Source organism: Corapipo altera, unplaced genomic scaffold (genome assembly GCF_003945725.1).
Source record: "Corapipo altera isolate COAL_440 unplaced genomic scaffold, ASM394572v1 70, whole genome shotgun sequence".
In the NCBI taxonomy this organism is placed as follows: Eukaryota; Metazoa; Chordata; class Aves; order Passeriformes; family Pipridae; genus Corapipo; species Corapipo altera.
In genome coordinates this window covers 6,288,735-6,298,104 of record NW_020884911.1, presented here as the reverse complement: position 1 = coordinate 6,298,104, position 9,370 = coordinate 6,288,735, and the positions used below count along the sequence as shown (strand labels likewise).

At 37.2% G+C, this 9,370-nt stretch overlaps 1 long non-coding RNA gene across 1 annotated transcript; it reads right to left on the bottom strand.

The window, feature by feature from the left end:
• LOC113952137 lies at nucleotides 1–4,888 on the bottom strand. The gene is made up of 3 exons (XR_003529408.1): nucleotides 4,519–4,888; nucleotides 3,961–4,255; nucleotides 1–917 (listed from the first exon to the last, which is right to left on the bottom strand). It is a non-coding gene; the product is annotated as an uncharacterized LOC113952137 (long non-coding RNA).
• Nucleotides 4,889–9,370: the final 4,482 nt, after the last annotated feature.

Here is a 9,370-nt window from a genome sequence, read left to right as displayed (position 1 = left end):
TTTTATTTCTTCAAAGACTTTCCAGATTCTCCCTTTATAAAAAAGATGATTATAAGACTTTTCTTTGGGAAAAAAAGTACATCAAGGATAGCTCCAAACAGGAAGTAACAGTGAGAGACATGAACAAAATTTATATCAGTACTCATGGACAGTATTTTGCTGGGTGTAGAGGGGTGGACATTGTGTGTGTGTTTCGTTGGAGTTTGTTTGTTTGCTTGTTTGTTTTAGAAGAAATATAGGGGAATCCAGAATTTAGGTTTCTTGGCTTAAGAAACAGCTTCAGTAGGATAAAATGGAAGCAAGGTTTTTTCTTATAGGTCAAATTCCAGCAGTAATAAAACAAGGCTGTAGCTATTTCCACTGGATCTGGATATATCCCCAGGCTCTCCAAGAGGCTATACTGACTTACAGGGAATGAAACCTGGCATGGCCTTTGAGATGTGGGTAAATTAGGTCAGGCTAATGTGAAATACAATCAAGTAAACACTCAGAAAAAAAAATATTTAAGTGATTGTGATGCCCATGGCACTGGGGCTGAATGAAACAATAATTTTTTGAGAATTTCAGTGAACTTTTATGAACTTTAATCAAGAATGTAAGACTGCTCCAAATATATAATGAATGATGTCACCAAAATGTGAGCAATGTTAGTATTGGACAGAACAATCATCCCTAAGGAAAACAGCTTTCCCACTATACCTGTCATGCTTGTAAGGACTAGTTAAGTCAATGACAATAGAGTAGATCCCAGTTATTCTGTCAGATATTACACTTAGAAATAGTCTATCAGATTTGCTTACCTATTGAGACGTGCTTTGGTTCCAGGTTTGTTAATTCTAGAAACAATGCTGACTTGGGTGAAATCATCAGGGTGCACATGTAAGCAAATGCAGTCAGTCTGGAAGAAGAGCAGGCACCTTCCATGAGAACAATTTAAGCAAAAATAAAATAAAAAAGAGGAGCACAGGTGCAAAATTATTAATAGTTACAAATGGAATATGTAATTTGTTTACTAAACAACCACTTCTCCTTTTAGTTTTTGTTTTCTGCAAAAGCCAACAAATATTAAATATCATTAAATATGACATTTCATTGGTAACACTGGAGTTCTGATATCTGTTATTAAATTCCTAGTACTAATAAAACAGAACATTTAAAAATATATATATATCTAAAATACTTATTGAAGTGTCTTCTGCTAAACAGAGAATAGGCCATTGCTCCTGTTTATTGAAAGTCAACACACATAGTGTACATTTTCTTAATGATCACACAGTTTGCAGCTACCAATTATAACCTGCTTTTCTTCCACCAAAGGAGCCCAGATTCCTTTAGCTCATACAATATGTGAACATATTCGTGCCTCTCAAAAGCAGATAAGCTGAATTCTTAGATCTTTTATTTATGGGATGTCAGTCTTAACAAATGTGGCAAATACAGCTCAGTAGCTCACAGCAGCATAACAAGACTGTTTAAGCCCTATATATTAAGGATAAAAGAAGAGAATTTCAGTCATTGCTAATGTGAATGATGTAGGATATCTACAAATACACAGATGTGTGTATACTTCCAAAATAATAACAGTTTTGAAAGAAATGGTGCATTGTTTCTTTTCTTCTTATATCCAGGACAGACTGAATGAATTTCAAAGATTAAGAATGGAAGACATCTCCTCACAGCAAGAGCTCAGGCTGTAAGTACCTGCTTTGCCCACATGCTGTTCGTCCTGTGAGACAATGGCACTGCAAAGCCTTTCTAAAGCAGATGTGTCTCAAAAATTTAAAGCACAATCTTCAACAAAGTGTCCCTTCTGCTTTTACTTGTTACATCATGTCCACTCCAGATGTCCCTTGTATAATATTAGTGAACAGTTTAATGACATCAAAATGAGGATTGTCACCATGGAAATTGTGGTAAAAGGTCATTTCTGCCTCTCATTTCACACATACGGTATAGAAGATTTTTCATGCACTTTATCAAAAGACTACAAGGTGCAAGTAAGTCCTGTGTACGGGTGGGAATATCTCTGCCTGCAGATCAAGGGTGGAGGACTGCATTGACTGCATTCCATAGTCTCATCTTCCTTAATATTGCCATAAAAGAGGACAATGGATCAGTCAGTAAATACAAGTGTTGCACTTGATTTCTGCGTGCTCACATGACCTGCCTTCCCAGTTCAGCATGTAAATCCCATACAGGGTTAATTTTGAATTCTTGCTCTGAAGTACTTCCATATGGTAAAATGTTTGAGCATTTGCTTAAACTTTTAATTGACTGTGAGCCCAATTCATCATTGTTCGCTTCATTTGCGTTTGGGAGTAGATTATTATTTTTTGAAAACCTTTCTGTAAAACACAGATTATAGATTGTTTGATGATCCAAAGGCAGTGACTCAGTGGGGGGAAGTGAGTACATCCAAATGAAGAAAAAGTCACAGAGGAAAAACAGAAAGATTTCTTAAACTCTTAAATGTTTGGTGTATTTTAACTGTGAAATACACGGACTTTAGATCTATATTGTGGTCAATAGTGATTTTTCAGTGCTGTAGAAAGTGTCAGAGGGATTTGTGAGGCAAAGAAATTTTCTAAACTAGTGCTTTTAGAGGACTGGAACCATCTAGACAAAATATTTTTCACCACCTGCTCAGAAATAAATTAAATATCTATAATTACCAAAGTGTATATTAACCACTAGCTAATTCTAAGAAGCTACCGGTGTTACATGAGCTCCAGCTAAGCCCAGCAACAAAGACATTTTGTTTCCTCAGGTAAACATCCTTTTAAGGACAGAAAAGGGCAAAAACCAAAGGCAGACATTTGAAACAATATAACAAGTTACTTCCATTTTCATATGGGCCATTCCATTCCTAAATGCAGTGTAAAGATATACCAAGGCCAGCAGAGTTTGATTTTCTTTTCTGGCAAGAATTAGTTTGAAAATAAGATTTCCAACATTTTGGAAAACTGAGGTCCAAAGCAACAACTGTGTTGTTTTGGAAATGGAATTTTACTTTTCTTAAACTCCTGGTTCTTCAAGTAACAAGTAACATCTGTAAAACTCGGCCTTGAAATCTCTGCTAGAGCCAAACTAATTTGCAATTAGCTAAATCTAAACTCATCCGTTACATTTAAACTGAGACCCATCGGGAGTCCAATTATTGAAAGATGTGAGGTGCAAAAAGATGGGTTTCTACAAGTAAATCAGCAGCAAAAGGAAGTCCAGGGAAAATGTGGGGCTGCTCCTGAGTGGGATGGGGACCTGATGACAGAGGACACAGAAAGGAGCAAAGTACTTGATGTCCTCACTTCAGGCTGACCTTCAGCAAAGAAAACTGCCACTCTCTTCTCAGGGGTATCCAGGCAGGACAAGAGGCATATTAAAACACAGGAAACCCCAGCTAAATGTAAGAAAATACTTATTTATGTGAAGGTGATCACTAGAACAGGTTGCCCAGAGAGATTGTGGAGGCTCCATCCTTGGAAGTATTCCAAACCTGATGGGATGGGGTCCTGGGCAACCTGCTCTGGGAAACCTCCTCAGATCCCACCCAGCCTCATCCACCTGGCAAAGAAAGCCAATTGCTTCTACTACAAAAGACAAAAGCCAGAATCATGGCATTTTTCCCTTGATGTGATCTAATCTATCCTTAAGTACCCAAAAGAAATAAAAATCCCTTATCTAAATTAATGGTTGGATTTTTCCAAGTAGTGCGGTGCCAGTGGAATTCTTCTGATTATTTCCAGCTGATGTTGTGTGATTGCAGATGGAATTTTGTTACTTCCATTGTGATTGACAATAATATTGAAAAGTCTGTTTCTGTTAGCTGTTATTTTCTGTAAACTATTTATTACTACAGCTGTTTCACTGTTATTAAAGTTATTAAATAGGGAACAAAATGTCTGTTACCTACAATAGGTGCTGTTTGCCTGCAGAACAGCCTGCAAACCCCATCATACTTACCTTGCAAGTGATGATAAGGCATAACAAACAAAATCAGACATCTCAGTCATCTATTGATCCTGGAGGAAAGCAGAATACTGCCTTTCATTCTGCAGAATAGATAGTAACTTTCATAAGCAGTAGTGTTTTCTCGAAGTCTTAAAAATTGCTTTGTTTTTGTTGTTTTCTTAAACTTGCCCAATACATATTTTTTTCTAGTCTGAAAAAGAGATGACTAAAAAGATGTGCAAATTCACGAGTGGTGTAGAGAAGTTGGAAAGAGACCAAGTATTCATTGCTTCTTCCAAAACAAAACCTGTGGGGGATCAAATTAAGTTATTAGGAGCTATGCTGGAAACAAATGGAAGTTTTCATGTAGCAGAGAGGAAGGAGATTTAAGGAACTACTTGCTAAAAAGTATGGTGAGTACCACAAACTTACAGGAGCACTAGGGGACACTGAACAGCTTAACAGAAAATAAAATCAGAGGGTTATTAAATACTCAGGCACTATAAACTAGATCAAGAAGTCTCTGAGCTACTCAGCAGATGGAGGCCAGAAAGTATCCTGTGTACTTACCCCATATGAAACCTTTCAGAAATATTCCCTCTTCCTTTGAGTCTCCTCCTAAGGACAGGCAGAAATCTGCTCCCAAGGTGAAGAGTCCTCCCTCAGCAATGCAAGAAGAAACAAATAATTACAGAAAACAGGAAACAGAAAAGGTGGAAGATGAAAAAGTAAAGAAGAAAAAAAAAACAAGCTCAAAATAAACCAGGAAGAAATCCAGACCACCCCTGACAGCACTTACTGATATCTTCCAATATACATGATCTGGTGAACACTGGACAGTGTCAAATGTCAAACACAGCATAAACCTCACACTAATTGTGATAATGAGATGTATCATTTACAGTATTGTTGCAATAAGATAATGTCACTTTATGCAGTTATATGAATGTGATTATCCAAATGATAAATGCTATTAATTTGTATCACATCAATGTCTGACTATTACAAGTTAAATAACTCTATAAAGATATATAATATCTATAAGATATTATATATAACAATATAACATCTATAAGGTATTATACATGTCAAAGAGGTTATATATTGAAATAAAGCTTTTGAAAACCAGTGACATTCAATTAGAATGCAGTTTAGGTAAAAACAAGCACAGCAATACCTGAATAAAATACATATATACTTACTAGATTTTATAGGTACCAATACTTGACATAAGCATCTCCTTAAAGTAGTTGTAGGATTTAACATAACAAAACCAAAAGAAGAAATATGCAGATAATGTTAAATTTTAATCCGTAAAAACACACACAAAAATAGGTGAAAACCTCATTTAGAAATTGAGGATGAAGGAAGGTAGACTGAGAATTTGAGAAGCAATTTGTACTTCTCTAGCAGCCATTCAGAACACAAAAATCTACTGAAGAATTCAAGAAATAACTTGTGATGGTGTTTCCTCACTCATTAGAGAAAAATAAGCACCAGCATTACTCTCAATAAGAATATAAGACATGTGCATTGAAATAATGTAGTACCCAGGGCACCTTCCTACAAAGAGCTGCTGCCTGATGCACAGGACTCTCTTTAGAAACAAGGTCTCCCAAAACATGCATTTTGTACCCAGAAATCAGGCTTCAGAACAACACATTTCCCACCACAGGAATTACCATCTTCAGGTAGAATGGAGGAAAATGTTTCTTTGGGTTTTTTTTAATCTTCTGCCCAAACTTCAGGTAGAATTTCCTTTACACCAAACACAACCATCTTATAGTTTCACATGAAGTTTAAGTTGGAAATGCATAGGCACCAAAATAAACAATCCTCTCCACCTCAGACCCTTTCCTTACCCCATGCCAACCTCTCCTTGCACTGGCACAAGTGGAGAAACTGCTCTGGGTTGCCAGTGACCTGACAGTGTTTTACTGGCCCTTCTTCTGGTGGCTTCCTTTAGGTTTCTGCAGCTTTCAGTGTAAATCCAGCTCTGGCTTTATGCAAAGGGCTTTAGGAGTCCTGTCTCTCACCAGAGGTTTCCTGTAAGCCTGAACTAAACATTTTTTCTCTACGAGTTAACTGCCAGGTCATCTTTTTTATTCCTTTAATGTTATTAACCCTGACCTGATGTTAATATTAATGTTACCAAGTAATAGTCACAGTAAGTTAAAACTACTGCTCTGGGAGTGTGGGAGGAGAAACAGAACTTGAGAGACTTCTGTTGCCAAAAAATTGTACCGTAGTTTGCTCACAGTGGGTGGAATAACAGCTCCTGGTGCTCAGGCCAGTGCTCTGCAGTCTCTGTAACTGCTCTTAAAGGCCTTGGGAAACATTCACATTCAATTTGAACCCCTCAATTCTGATTTAGAGTCTCTCAATGCCAACAAAACAACAGCCATAGGAAATCTCAATGCAATGGGAATAGTAGCTCCTGATTTACTCCTCAGTGCTGATGGCCTTCTGCACACAATGGCACTGCAGCTGTGCTGCTCTGTGACATCTTGAGGGGAAAAGAAAGGATTTTATAAAAGCCAAGCTAAAAGCACTGTTTTAAATTTTATTTTTTGAAAGTGTATAAAGCTTTAATTAGCACAACTCAGCTGGAAAGCTTATAAATATTTGAATAGCAGTAAGATGTAGTTTACTTTTACATATATCTTGGCATAAATTGGGGTCACGTGTAATTATCCAGACGACAGTATCCACTTTGAGATCATTTTAAGAGGATCACATTTCGTGATCAGTGTTGGGAATAACTAATATTAATGAGTGCCACTGAACCTTTAATGTACTTCCTTTTTATTCTTTGAAAGGATTACTTATGTTCAGAGCTTCATTCATATTGGAATAGGCTGTTCCATGTCACTTTTTGTGACAAGTACTAGAGTTCTGTTTTATTCTGTGGTTCCAAAGATAATTGGCAATGTTTAACTAAATATTAAATATGATTCCCCATGAAGGTTTTAAACCTGAATTTTGAGTGTATAAATGTGAGAGATGTTTTGACTATTTTACTTGAAATGTTCTTACACTACCACTGAAAACTATATTTAGCTGTTGAAGTCACAGGTTCATCTTTAAATGCTACCAAGGTCAAAATGTTTTTCTGGGGAAAAACATTAGCTATAACTCAGAAATAGAAAATAGTTTAACTTACCACAATGGAGTCTTTCTGTTTTGATCAAGAGTCTTAAATATCAGATATAATTTAGAAGAATTTTACTCCGAGTAAAACTCTTTTGTGCACTAATTATATGGGTTACAGATCTTCCCTTAAAAATACTGCATTATTCCCAGTTGCTGTTTTCTGGTGATTCATACCAGATTCACTTCCCATTGCAACCCCCTATGATTTAATGGACTTTCAACTCAGAGCTAGCCAGGATTACCATTGGGAACTCCTCACTGGGGATCTCAGTACAAAATCAGGTGCTCCAGATTCTACTCATTTCATTCATAACTATCAGTGGATGGGATCCTCCACCCTGTATGTCTGTTAACAGCTTCTTGGATGTTTCTCACTGTCTTGTTTAGTACAGACTAATATTTAGTTCAGCTTAGGGGAAAGTGTTTTAATTGATGTCTGATTTCAAGGGGGATCCCCAGATGTCAAATATTTACCTGTATAAACATGCTTGGTGTAAGACACAGAGGAAAGTAAATGTGGACTAACCTTGTCACCTTATTGTATTCCTGTTATGCCTTGACATTGTTCTTACCAAGGTTTTACATTTTGGTTGTATGAATTTCTTTGGGAAGAGTACTTTTTCAATTTGCTTCAGATCCCATGGCAACTATAGGATGAACAGAGTTTGCAGTTCCAACCAAGCACCAAACAATCTCAAATTTGGTATCCACCTGGCAGACAGACATTTGAAACAAATGCTTCATGTAGAGGAACTATATCCTACATGGGACAACTTCCAACTTCTATTGAGGCAACACTTCTGTTCTTTAAAGTATTCTTTACAAAAATGTGCAAGAAGCATCAGCTGATCCAGCAGGAATTCACTGCACAAATGCTGAGATTTACATCATTGTCTAAAGAAACAATAAATTCACTGCAGACATGAACATCATTGTGTGTTACAGATCCCTTCCCCTCCTGCCTGTGTAACACCCTCACACACCCAACACTGCAGTGGAAGTCAGTCTAGTTCAGTAACTAAAAACTTATTCCAAATACTCAGTTAGATCAGAATTTCTGTTTTTCTAATTGTTGAAATGAACAGTCAGGAACTACAAGCAACTTGACACGTTAAAAACGCTTGAAAACAGTAGGAATATGCCATCCTACAGGAGTTGTTCACATCTCTTAGATGAAGACAGTTGAATTTGGAATGAAATTTATACTGAAGCATGAAGACAATCCATTTACCCATTTTGGCAGCTAGTGCTTTGCTTTTGACTCCAGTAGCTCCATAAGCCTTTGATAAGCTCATTATGCATTGTCTGTTTTTCCTTCTTCTTTTTTGTTTCCCCAGAAAAAGGAAAGGATTGGCACACACAGTATGCTGCAACTTGTTGAATCCTGAGTTTAGGATGGAGGGTCTTGCACTGAGGAAGCATCTGTGCTGTGCTCCTTTGTCATTTGGATTTAAACAGCATATTCCTCAATGTTACTCCTGGGTACCGTGTCCTGGGAGTTCAAGACAGGTCCTGCTCTCATAACCCTTGGCTGTAGGTTCTGGTGCTGTCACACACATGTATTCCCATTGCATCCATACCAATACTTCAGTTACAAACCTCTACACCATGAAGGATTATTGATTTCATTCCAGTCTGTTGGAAGCAGACAGTTTACACCAGTAGCTCCCATCTAGGTCTTCACTGCAAAACCACCACTTCCTACAATATGGAGAGTAATTTCTGATAGAGACACCAAATTCCAGGACAGAACTTCTCCTCTTCCAGGGCTATATTATTAGCTAAAGAGTTGTCCTCTTCATTGTGGCTTCCAATGCTTAACTGTGACTCTAGATTTCATTGGAATCTTATCCAGGATTGATTAATTAAAAAAAATTTTCCTGTTTGTTTAATTTCCTGTCACAGTAACCATGGTGATAAGCTGTGCAGGAATTAAGAGAATAATTTGAAATATATTGAATAGATAATGTCACCCCATGTCCATTGTAATGTGTGACATCCTTTAGATATTAACTCAGAACACTGTTATTGTTGAGGTCCAGAGGACTTCCATAAATACTACTAAAGGAATTGATCCAGCTCCCAGCTTTAGCAGGAGGCATCTGCTACCACTTAAAGTGCAGTATTTCACTTTTCTGGCCCAGCTCCAAAGTTCAGCATCACATATGGGCAAGTCCCAGAGCTTTCTATTTATTTATTTAAGAGGAGAATTAAAGCCCAGAACTAGAGCATTATCCACAGTTATTAGCAATGCACTTGTGCTGAAAAG